At 31.6% G+C, this 13,766-nt stretch overlaps 1 protein-coding gene across 2 annotated transcripts in view; it reads right to left on the reverse strand.

Moving 5' to 3' along the window:
• Positions 1–12,820, reverse strand: part of LOC105458638 (tachykinins) — a 59,467-nt gene extending 46,647 nt beyond the window's left edge. The window contains exon 1 of one of the 2 annotated variants that reach the window (XM_011704105.1): positions 12,648–12,820. The gene's annotated coding sequence lies outside the window, so the exon portion shown is untranslated. The remainder of the gene's footprint in view (positions 1–12,647) is intronic. The other variant, XM_011704106.1, reaches the window with a different exon arrangement.
• Between the last annotated feature and the right edge of the window lie 946 nt (positions 12,821–13,766).

Raw genomic sequence — 13,766 nt, forward strand, 5'->3', positions numbered from 1 at the left:
ACGCCACAAAATAAATTATTAAAGATGTAAATTCTTGAAATACGTCAAAAGAAGATGTAGAGTTAAATAAAAATTAAAACCGATCGACACGCGCGGAGTCTAAACTTAAAATGTTCGTTTATCAAACGTTTGAATAATATCGTGGATAAATTGATTTTATACAAAATAGAATAAATATAGTTCATTCAATTTTATAATTATATTTTATCTCTTAATTGCAGTATCTAAATTATTATTGCATAAAATTACTCCATTCAGTATAACACATTAAATAGTACAAAAAATTTTATAATTCTTTATAAAAACTGATACATCATAAAATCATTTCTCTCAGCATTTATTGCAAAGGTATATGGCGCAGTTATTACGGAGCACGGAGTAAGCAGGGAGGCTAATAAAAAAAGTATAAAAATTTAAATAAAACAGAAAGTAATTATAAATGTGACATATCTTCATACGTTAATAATAATTTAGTAAAAAGTAATAATTTAAAGCGCTTTTCTTTCTGTCTTCTATCTTTTCATCATTTTTATACGCAGAAAAAAATTGATTATAATTGTTATTTAATCTATTCTCATTTAAATTAATTAAATGAAACAAAGTAGTTAATCCAGATATCTCTCTCTTTTAATTTATAGTAAAATGTATCCAATGCGACTGTTACTGCAGTTAAGGCAACGTCTCTCTTACGTATTACAAATTTTTCTTTTTCGCGTCACATCATTGTTATTCGATACGAGAGAACTAAAGTTATACTCTCTTATATGTCTGTCCTAAGAAAAACATGCCCGCTTTTTCTCTACCTCTTCTTCTCACGTGAGTGATTTATGAAGTTCTCGTGCGGATTCTCCGAGGACCTTACCTTCGTCACACTGCGATACTTATCTGACGGCTTGTATACTTTATAAGAATATACAAACGCTTAAAATAGTGTAATATAAATCATATCTGAGCCTACTGAGATTTTAAATGTTCTTTAACTTTTGCCTCGCCGCAGGCGGATAGACTCCATCTGTATGCCCATCGGCGATCGCAATACTTTCGATTGTGATATCAAAGAAAGAGTCAGACTCGATATGTACGAAACCTGATAAATCACTGATTTTTCGACATTTTTATACCGATCAAGTAAAAAGCTCTTAATCCGCAAAATAAAATGACTTGCGCAGATGACTGTGGCGATTTTGAAATCCGCTTACTGTCCGCTACCTCTCTCGCATGCTGCCCTATATAACATGAAACGTGTATAGCAGCAGATGCGTCATAATGTAATTAGAAAAGAGTTTATAGTTCCGAATGATCGTGGTCATAGATGTGACACGTATATGAAATATCTCAAAAGTCTATTAATAATTATATTTAACAATTGCGGTCAATGCAATAGAACTTGTGTGTTTAATAATTTATTTGAAATAATTCATAGTAGAACGCTGCACACGTGTCATAGCGGCAAATTGATGAACAGAGGCGTATGCGCGTCGGATTAAGTGATCATTTACACTTTGTTCCGACCATTATTTTACGTGCATTTGATAAATTTTGTCAATTTATAATTTAAAATGACACAAAATTATAATTGTGTTTATAGTAGATAAAAAATACTAATTTTGACGTATTTTTAAATAATTATAACGGTTTGATATCGTTAAATGAAATGTTTTATAATTAAAAATCCTGTAATACTACCTGCGCATAATAGTGTGGAGGACATTATTGCGCAACTCCGCATATCTACGTACGCAATGCAAAGTGTGAGACAAGCAGACTCAACAAGTGTACTACTATTTTTCCTTTGTCCCTCGGAAGCCCGCTTAAACGTCAAACTTTTCATATTGCGCGTTCATGTTTTGCTGTACCTCACATTTTAAAATTAAAATTAAAATTAATTCTGTTGTGCCATTCATTGAAAATATAATTCATCGAAATTATTATTATTCCGAAAATTGCTTTTGAAAACTTCAAAAAGTTTATTTATTAAAAAATTAATTTTATAAAAAAATATAAATGACCTAAAATTCGTAACCATAATTAAATATCTTAACTTAGTAAAAAATCTTAAATTAACTTTCTCTGCAAATTAACTCTATTCAAAATTGCACAATAAAAAAACTTTATTATTTAATAAAATTATTTAAATTATTAAGTTATTTGTAATTTTTAATCTTAAGTAATTGGACATTTAATTTAAGATTTTGTAAAGATTTTCTAAATTTATAAAAAGATTGATAAACAAAGTGTTCAAAATACACTACATATTTATATTAATTATCATCGCGTATTAAAACGACTGTAAATTAATTGTATACTTAATAATGTAAATTATGTAAATATTAAAGCAGCATAATTTTGCAGAAAATGTTGCGAATGTTTATTAATCTTGCACTTGCGTGAAATAATGGAGATTACAGGACATTATAAGCGAGCAAGTAGTACAAGTACATACATGTCAGACATACTGATTACGCGCGCAGCGATCCAAAATTATAATTACTTAACACGTAATTTTAAATTATAAAATTTTAATTTATAAAACTACAAAAGTGACTTTTGCAAAAGAGGCAACGATTAATTAATATCTTAATTATCACTGATATTTCGCGATTCTCATCAAGCTCGGTGAGCGTTGTACCGCAACAGAAAAATTTTAATTAACTGCTCATCTTTACGGCCAGAACGTGATTAGCATCTCTTCCATGTTTTTTAAACTGATTAATTATCTTATACAAATCCATCCAATTAACTGTGTCCAATTTGCAACATAACAACATAACGATTATTGCGAATCTATTCCCGCGTGACAACAACCTGCGGTAATCTATCGTAATATGCTTGCAATTACCTGGAAACAATTAACAAACTTGTGAGAGGAAGTATTAGCGAGAGGAAAGTAATATCTCGAAAATTTGCGTTATCTCAGCCCACAATTTGATTTAACAGAATTTTAATTTAATATCTCGTTACAAACGTACATCTATGTATATATGCGTATAGTATCGAAGATTGAGCACATAGACATGACATTGCGCGCCATCGTAAATTTTCGCTGAAAAAAGAGTTTATTGTAAATTGGATCAGAAATAGACAGAAAAAATAATTTCGACCGACAAAGAGCAATATATAAAGCCGATAAAATCTGGCATATATAATATTACGCACAAAGAAATAGCCCCAGGAGAGCTTTCAAACGCAGAAAGACTTACGTCGCGTCGTAGGAGGAATCGGAGGACAAAGCATTTGCCGTCACCGAATAACTCGAATCGATACGATGTTGCATGATGTTGCAACTGTTGCATAAAGTTGCAATTTCGGCCTAGCTGTTGAGACAAAAATGGACAAATCTAAACGCGTCGTGTAATGCGTAGTGTTTACGCGAAATAATCGGATACAACGGTACATCCCAGCCAATGGATTTAACTTTGACATTTATTGATATTTCGAGTTCTGTGGTTAAATATGATATATCTACAGATAAGTAATCTCTCGGGCGCGCATGTGGAAATAGCAATTTGCAAATTTGCCTGCTGGTAGAAACGTTTTTTTTCTGTTATTTGTTAATTTAATTAAGCTCATATTCTCTGTACAAAAGTTAGATTAAAGGTACACGCGAAATCAATGCGCTAATCCGCGAGTATAGGATGAATGTGATTGTTTTACAGCTTTTGTAAAGGTTTCCTGCACCGCATATACATCCATGCATGTCGATTTGTATAGCGGATAATATAAATGATATATTTTAAATGGCGAACACTCTGACATATATTGTTCAACAACCAAATCTCTTTAAATGTTTAATATATATGGTTACAAATTGACGTTCGTCAAAATAATTAAATGTTATAAGATAATCTGACGTCACGATACAAAAAGGCAAATCATATTCTTCAGCGAAACATTGGTAACAAACGATTTTTCGCAAAAAAATGCAATTACAATCCGGAATTAAATGTAATAAAATTTTCTTGTTCCACAATACGGAATTTTCTTTACACAAACAGAGAGAGAGTACGAAATAAAATCTGGTTAAAATTAAATAATTGATTTACGGCATTACGAAGATTTGGAATAAAAGGCATTATACGACGTAAATACTCGACAATTGTAAATAATTGCATGTATTGCAAATGTATAAATTGTATATTTTCTACGCAAAATTTCAGCGGAATTTTTACTGAAAATTAAATATAATGTTACATGCAAATTCGGTTCGTGCTTGTAGCAACTTTATTATTCCTGCATTTTAATTAATAAAACAAAATCTCGATATCCCAATAAAATAAAGCTTATTGTTAAAATATATTATTAAACTCAAACAGAATATTAAAATTAGATTATCGTAACTAATGAAGAAAAATGTGTACTTAACTATCTCTTTAAAATAATAGGTTTAGTTAAATAATACAGTCTAGTCTCTAGAACATCTTGGAGAGATTATCGCATAAATGATCGCTAACATCTACGATTCTAATTCGCCTGTTTCCTCGAGGTAGAACGATATAATCAACTGATAGAACAATTCTTGTATAGTCATTCCTCGAATAATTTATTGTGTAGTCATTTATCTTGTCGTTAGATTGTACAAGTAAGATGTATAGTAGAAAGAAATCAAAGGATTTCATCAGCAAAGGTAAGGAAAGTAATCTCGAACGAGTATATAGCTAACACTCACACATTTTGCGTATATTCACCATGTATATGAGACACATTAATTTCAAATCGCAAAGCACAAAAGACAAGAAAATCAAAGTCGCATTTGCCGACTTTTATAATTTCGTCGTACATTACAACAAATATAAAAATAATCTTAATAAAAAGTACAAATCGCAATTAGGACTAAACAGGAATTCAATTTTGTAAACAAATCAGTTACTGAAATCGATTAATGTAATATAATAATTCGTTTCGCGTACATAACTGCTATAAAAAATTAATAATTTACATAACAAAGATTCCGGTAATATCTAAATGTATTAATTTTATCATTCTCTGTTCACCACTTTCGTAATCTCTACTATTTCCGCTGGAGTAAATGTTATTGATTTCAATATTCAAAGTACAATCTACTAAAAATTAATTCGTTTTGCGAGCACCTTTTAATCGGCTTTTTGCCTAAGCTATATATGCAAGTTAAGAACTAAGAAGAATATATTGGAAAGAAAATTTTAAAAACTATCATCTATCTCTTTAATTAAAATAGACATTTTTGTATTCTCTTAATTTTGCACTTAAACCATTTTTTTAACTAGAGATAAATATATAGAAATAAAAATATGTGTTCATCCTTTCGTTTACATGCGTATATAATAATATCAATTTCATTAACATTTAATTAATGCAGGAACAATTTTTATATCAATATTTCAACATACTTGTAAGTTTTTTTTTTAATTTTAGCAGAATTAACTTACATTTATTCCAGTTAGCAATAAAGTATTAGCTATGTATAAAAAATTAGAATAAAATGCTGTTTCAAATAATCACTTAAATGTAAATTATTGTAACGCTAGTCAGACTTTTGTTCGCAATACCGCTAGAAACAACACCGGAAATAGGCTTATATATTATTGATAATATCTGAAAGTGCCGTATTAATTCGCGCATATATATGACGCGACATTCTCGTTCTATTCATCGTTTCACTATTCCTCCGCAATTTCGAAAACCACTAAACAAGATTTCAAAATATCATTTCCGTTTTGGAAAGTTAAATCAGATGACAGAGCATTATAGTGCGCTTAGGAATGCAAAGCTATTTTCATTCCATTGTTCTAAATATGCAATCTGCGGTTATGGACTCGATGGATATGGGTATCGCTGAACATGCCAAAATGAGATGCTCGAATGATTTAATGTCAGTGATTGTCATTAATAACTTGCTACTCAAAATCTCAAAGTGAACAATCTCTCTATATGTGTATTGTAAAATTTCACTATATCAAGAGAGATTACTACATCGAGAAAGAGAAAAAGGAATCTCAAATATTTTTCATAGGAGAAAATAATCAAAATTTCAATATCATGAAATTAGATCATTGAATTTATTCTGTAACTTAGAGATAAAAGCTATTTATAATTTTTCATTAGCTTTCCAAGCATAGAAAGATGTTATTCCAATTTTACAATCTGCAAAACTTAGGAGAAGATTAAACGTCATTAACTATTCACGTCTAATCACAATTTTAATTAGGCTCAACGCACGTATCCTGATGAAGATTATACTAATTCTCTCATAAGGAGGCGTTCCGGAAATTGAGTCTATAATTCGCTCTTTCCTTGCATTTCTTTCCTTATTCTTATCGTTCCCCAAGCTGTAATCTCTTTGGCAAGTCGCTCTCAAAACTCATCCAATCGTCTTTCCATGTCTCCCATTTTCTATGCAAATACTAACGAACAAAGGATATGTATACGACTAATGTCATTATTTTCTTTCTCGTCAAATCACACGCACGGTAACACGTATAATAACGATATGTTAATTAGATTATGTCTATAATTTTGTTTTAAAAAGGATTATTTGTGTTTAATCATCGAAATATAGATAAAAAATAAAGAAGGAGTAAGAGTAAGAAAATATAATAACAATATAATTACAAAATTAGAAATAGAATTATAGTAACAATTAAAAAAACTTTCTAAAAATAATTCTTTCTGGAAACTAAATAAAATTCTCTAACGTATCTATTGTATGCAGATGTAGTATTATAATAATATTCATATAATTCTTTAAAGATATTTTATAGCATTGTGAAATAAATAGATATTAATGGATCATAGATCTCGATTTCTCAGTTGAATTATTCAATCGAGCTGAAAATAACATTTGCTAATTTATCCTCATGAATATTGAAATTTGCAAATTTCATTAGCGTTTCGGTTGATTACAATTTGGCATTATTTTAATAAATTTATTTTACATACAGCAGATTGGATAATTAAAATGATTCATCATATCATAGCCCAATACAAAATCTTATATATTGAAAGATTAATACTATATAAATTAGCGTTATTAAAAGATAAGTGCCTTGTGCTTGTAGAAAAGAAGCTAATAATAAATCTTAATTTCAATTTGAAATTGCTTCTAATTTCAATTTAAAAAATAGAGTATTTTGAACACCACATAAAAATAATTGTATCAACACACACGAATGTTTCCTGTGTTAAATATTTATTGAAGATATGAGAGAGAGGTGTTTATCATTAAAATATTATTTCTCATCAAGTCATGATTACAGCAATGTTTGCAGATCACACAGATCGCGGGTGTGATTGCGTAATCAAATAATTAAAACGATTGGCCACAAGGGAATATCATAGCGCACGCACATTGCATAAGAATTAAATGTTTGAATAAATCGTAAGTTTTCGCAGCGATTAATCTTCCGGCTTAATTAGATTACCTGGAGGAATTATTTTAAGGAATTACATAATACAAAACTTGCTAATTACTTTCATGATTTCCGCACACACGGGACGCCCCCTTGACCCCGAGTAAATTATACATGATCACTGTCAATTTAAACTCATGGAATGGCCTCTGGCTGGGGACCGCGCTTCAACAACGTAGATATACATTTCCAAGTAAGTCGATAATCAAACTAATCATACTATGAACAATTAGGGATTAATATTTGCCTAGAGCATGTTACGGAATAATTAGATATAGTACAAATAATATTATATAATTATGTATCATTTATTTCCTTTTAAATAATAATAGCTGGAACTAGACCGCACATGTGAAAACACAACTAAATCTGAAAGCGCCTTCTACAGTCATGGCTGAATCACGGCTTTTGATGCCTAATAAATAGTATATACATTTTAAATTCATTATTCAGTCATTTAAACTGCGCGTCAAATTAATGTCAGACTTGTAATGCAATCATTAGCTAAAGCTGAAATCGTTATTGATCTTCAATTCTTAACAACTCGATGCTTATAAGCATCTTAAAATACTAGCTGTAGAGAACTTATTGCGAAAAATATTACCGCAGCCAGTCTTTTTAAATAATTTTATCAGATATATAAAGTATAAAATATAAAGAAATATTAAATTTATCTATTTATCTATTTAGTATATAAAAATAGAATGTTGCGTTTCTCTTGGCGTTCTCTTTAATAGCGTCAGCGGTAAAAATTATTTTAATAAATCAATCATACTCACACATAATCACGATCAAAAAAAAAAGAGCATGCAAACTATCTCCCTGGCATTTTTCTTCCGTAAAGTACACCGAACGTCAAAGAATTTTAACGCTTCGTCGGCGCGATCGAAATAACGAATGTTCTGTCGCCCGAAAGATTTCTCGCGATAACTCCCAGACAGGAGACTTCACCGTGTGAAAATTTTCACCGTGGGGAAATATCGTGGCTCGTGCCTCGTATACGCGAGACCAGCGAGAGAGAGAGAGAGAGAGAGAGAGAGAGAGAGAGCGGAGTTTACTCGCTCCGATTTTCGGACCGATAAAAAACGCGAGAAAGATCCACGGAGTGGACAAGCAAGATGGAATTTAAAAGTTACTCCCCACACATCCCGGGAGCTCTCACTCGATAGAAACTTCAGCGCTTACGCCGCCCCGGGTGTCCCGTAGAGTCTAATAAATACAATGTTCGTCCCCTTGGAGCGCAGCGACTTATTATATAGCGGAATGACTCCGTCTCACGCTAACGAGCGTGGTATAGCGGAGCGATGACGCGCGAAGTATACCTCATCGGGCGTTGGTGTAAAGCCGCATTCGAAGCGGCCGCGCGGGAATAGGTATCGCAGTCGTAAAGCATCGGGAATTAAGACTGTCTCTGTGGCGCGAGATTGTAACCCATTCTCCGAACGAAGTCGCCATCCCGGCTGACATTTCTCAAAATTGCTTTCGATCGAGAGCCCCTTTCGCGCCTTTTGTATAGAAGGTAGAATTGGCTGACACGCAATTCAGCTTCTTTTTTTACGCATTTTTATCTTTTGTTTCTGTGTAAATAAAGGAGTCGCGCGGTTCTGCTGAAAAATTTTATTATCCGTATTGTAGCAAACATAGATGATGGATGAGCAATTTTTTAAAATAATATCTTACAATTTTTGAAACTTTAAACTGGATTTGTAAAGTTGTTTATCATAAAGATATTTCAAATATTAAATATTATATATAATAAAAAACATAGAAAATTTAAATGAATCGCAGTGACTCATTAAGTTGCAAGCAAATATAAACTTCTAAAAAAAACAAATCTTGGAGATTAGTTTTAAAAGTGCTTTCGACAAAATGAATATTTTTATTGCGAAATATGAAAAATGCAATTCTCTTAAAAAAATACCAATATCAAAATATTTTGTTAATATCTTTTTGTCATCCAAAAGTCATCTTACGATAATTGAAAAACAGTATTTGTATTAAAATGTTACTGAATGAGTGACTGGAAAGACAAAAAATGTTGATGCAGAAAACAGGAAATGGTATGTCAGTGCACAAGAAATCAGAAAACAGGGAATAAAGGCCAGATATTAAATGAAAATGTTTAATACATTATCTTGTTGTGCGTGCGTGTGTGTGCGTGTATTATTTTTTTTTAATCAATAACTGTCTAAAGCACCTACATTTTCAATGCATACTCTTTAAAGAAATTCTTACTTTTTTAGTCTTTAAAAATAATTATTAATTGTGTTGTGCATACATGGGTAAGATTTACTCAAGTTATCTTTTTTTTCTATAAGTAAAACATACACAATGCAAGTGGAACTAATGAAAGTACAGCGCAGTAAATGGAGCACAATTTGATAGTATAGAAACATACTTTAACATACATTATTTGGATCAATCGAGTTGGAATATTTTGATCCAATTTCGAGTCATTTTCAGCGATAATAGTAAATTAAAATCTCGCCTTTAAAGGCATGAAGGCAAATTTGAGGTATTGTGCGTGCTAAATTCTGTAAATAAATTATAGACTAATTACTTTACCTTTTCACTTTACTTTCTACGTGTGAATGAACAATGCAATCTTTTAAACTTTGAAGTAGCTTAACTTTGCGTTGCAGAGCAACAGATATTTTTTTATTGTTATCGCTGAAGATGGTTCTCGAAATTGACCCATAACGATTCGAACCTGATTGATTCAAGTAATGTAAATTAAAGTATGTTTTATACATCGTCAAACTGCGCTCCATTTACCGCGCTGAATTCTCATTAGCTCTTAAATTATCTGTATTTTGTTTTACATAAATAAAGTTGTTTTAGTGTTTTTTTTATTTTCATAAATAATTATTATTTGTTGATAAATCTTTGAACAGTATTTTGATTATAAAAATATGTGCATGATATTAAATTATCAACATTTTTTAATACGTACTCTTTAAAAAAATTATTATTTACCTATTACTAATATTTTAAGAAAGAAAAGATAAAAGAAAAGAATGCAGCTGCTTTGGACAGTTATTGGTTAAAAATACAACACATACACAAGATAATGTATTAAACATTTTTATTTATCTGGCCTTTATGCTTTGTTTTTTGATTTCTTGTGCATTGAAATATCATTTCCTGTTTTCTGCATCAACATTTTCTGTCTTTTCAGCCACTATTTTCATCTTTATTATCTATTATTATTATTATTATTTATTATACTTTTCATCATGTATTAAAAATCCCCAAAATAAATAATTAAAAAATTTACGCGCTTTGCATTTTTATTATGTACATATTTTTCAATATAAAATAATACAAAGCAATTAAATAGCATTCAATTGCTTTTTTATATTATTCAACTCTGTATTCAAACATTGTAACGCGTGTTCTCGTTCTATAATATAATACTTCTAAAGTAACATTATTTGCACGTTATTTAATGATATGTTATTATAAATTGAAATTAAATTACAAAAATGAAAAGAATATAGATTAAACGAAATCTTCTCAGTCGGTTTTATGATAAAAAGTAATCTGTTTCTCTCATATAAACTACGTATTACATCGGAAGCCTGTTGCTTCTATGATATAATCGAACATTGGCACGGAGCTTGCCCGTCGACCCTTGTCTTGCAGGCTAAACGCGACTGATGTTGGGTTAAATTTGCACAAAGCTAAGTTGAGGGGATAATAGATTTCTTATCGCGTTACAACAAAGAGTTCGTACATAGTATAACTTGAAAACAAAAGGTTTTGCAGTTTATTATATTGCACATTGCATTGCACAAATGACATAACTCAAATAAAACTTATAATAATATCAATCATTTCTATACCAAGCCAATACAAATTATTATCTCATTGTCAGTCAAAGAAACGCCACAATATTTTTATCATTCTAAAGGAAATATGATAAAACATTTGAAATAAAAATTGAAACGAGATCTGTGCAATAGATAGCTTAAATATTTCTCTCATTAATGCCTTGGATAAATCGAAACATTATATATTGTAAAGAGATTATGCTGGAAGACTAGAATTATAGTCTTATAAAAAATATATAATTATTTACACATATATTTATTCCAAGAAATTAGTACAGAGAAAGAAAGAAAAAGAGAGAAAGAGAGAGAGAGAGAAAGCGTACATTTATTCAGAGCACCCTGGGATGGAATCCCCTCAGGCTCAGAGAGAGAGAGAGAGAGAGAGAGAGAGAGAGAGAAAGTACCTGGTGATAACAGAGTTCAAAAAAAATTTATTCGTATATTTAGTATAGATGTTATCAATTTTGAATTAATTTCTGTAAAAAGAATTCTTTTTCAAAACTTTTAAAAAAAATTTCTTTTGCATCTAAAAATTAACTCAAAATTGATAACATACGACTGAATTGTTTTCGAATCCTCTGTGCTATCTGGGTACCCTGATTAAAACATTTTTATATGCAATATATAACTTGCATGTAACTTACGTAGGTACCTTGTATTATTTTTTATTAATCTCATTATTTCTCTTCCTCTCGACTTTCTTCGAAAGTCGAAAGGTCAATTTACAGCAGATAATTAATTCTTCGTAAAAGATTTTCAGGCAGTTTTGTTTTAATAATCATATATTTTGTGAAGTTCATTAGTATAATAGCCAAATTTATAAGATACACACGACGCACATAAACCCGTAATCTGCGAAAAGTAGCTAAATTAAGAGGTTCTTAGAAGAAAGTTAATATTAAACTCATCAACTTTACGCGGATGCTCACTCGACTCTTGATCTTACAAAGAGGCTAACAAATACACTCTATTGTGATTTATTCAATAATGAAAATCTTTATCTCCGTAATTTTTCAAATTAATTGTGTAAAGGAAACCAAAACTATTTCTTTTGCAACTTGCAGAATTAATTTCTCGTAACATAATATATTTAACAACTGAGCCAATTTAAACATTTTTCACGTACTTTGTAATATAAAAATATATTTTTTATTTGTACATTTCTGTTTAAAAAATGTAAATTTTATCAATTTCATATACGATTGTGTATTATTTAGTCTGCCATAATAGAAAGTACAATTTTTATACCTTTCTTCATGAATTTTTTAGACAACAAATTGAGGATCAAAATTTATGGAATAAAATTTAGAAAAGAAACAAGAAGACACGCTAACAACTGATTAATTCTACAAGCCATATTTTTTTCAGAAAAATTAATTATAATGATAAAAAGTGTGTGTGAGCGAAGTTAAAAATTAAAGCCACTCACCTTTCGGAAGGAAGACCGGAGGCGTTAAAGACACGGCGATGTAACAGTGAGATCAGGCGGGGGAGCTTGACAATCCGTCTCCAAGTTCGGCAATCCTCGATATCTCAAGGTGAGACCTGCTCGGTATGGCGAATACCAGTCAACTGACTGAATCCAAAGCTCCGCGTGCTTGAAGTTATACGTAACGCCAGCGGCGCGGTGACGTCACGGGGCACAGAGACCAATCGGAGGGCTGAGCTTGCGCTCCCCCCGAACAGGGATGGAACGTCCCCCCACCGGATCGGTTGAAGGGGAGCTTGCACCTGGACATGAACGGCGATTCAAACGGCGCGATCGCCCGTTCTCCTTTTCTGCGCGCGATTTACCCCCTTCCTCCCTCCCTTCTCCCCCACCCCCTTTTTGCTCACTTCCTCGACCGCGTATACTTCGCCCACGTGAAAAATGTTCAACCGTGACGTCGATGACGTGCCCTCGCACGCTGGTGAATGGGGAAGGCGTTACAAAACCGATCGCCGCCGTTATTAAACGGATGGCACGATATCGCACCTCGGTATGACGAGTTTACTTCGCTGACCAACCCTGACCTCTCGTAGTTTACGCCTCGATTGGTGGTCGTCGCCTGACTTGCCTCGGAAAAAGAAACGAGTCGGCCACTCGTAACCCTCACGCGAATTAAACGAACGTGAGATAAAAGTGCATTCTGCTTTTTTTTTGTCTTGCACAATGAATGGCGGTTTAATGTGAAACTAAAGCAATCAATGATAAATAAAAACGTAACTTCAATACACTCGACGAAACGTACTCTTTCTTCCGTACTTTAACATAAATTATTATAGTCTTTTTCTTTAAGCCTTCCGGACAGAGAAAGAAGATGAAGTAACGTTTCTCATCTTTTCTCGAAACCTTCAATATTTGCAACGGCAGAACTTCATTTTGATCATCAGGAAGAGCTTTAAAAAAGCTGGCTTCCAACATTTTGCGAATTCAGTATTCGAGAAATAAGTACGCGAACATAATAGTTTCCTCTCTCCTTCTGCTTATAGTATAGTAAGAATGTAACAAAAAGCACAATAGGCATTATACATGTGAAACATATAAGAAAACATATCTACGTATTTA

The sequence above is a fragment of the Wasmannia auropunctata genome, unplaced genomic scaffold (assembly GCF_000956235.1).
Source record: "Wasmannia auropunctata unplaced genomic scaffold, wasmannia.A_1.0 LD334492.1, whole genome shotgun sequence".
NCBI classification, from domain to species: domain Eukaryota; kingdom Metazoa; phylum Arthropoda; class Insecta; order Hymenoptera; family Formicidae; genus Wasmannia; species Wasmannia auropunctata.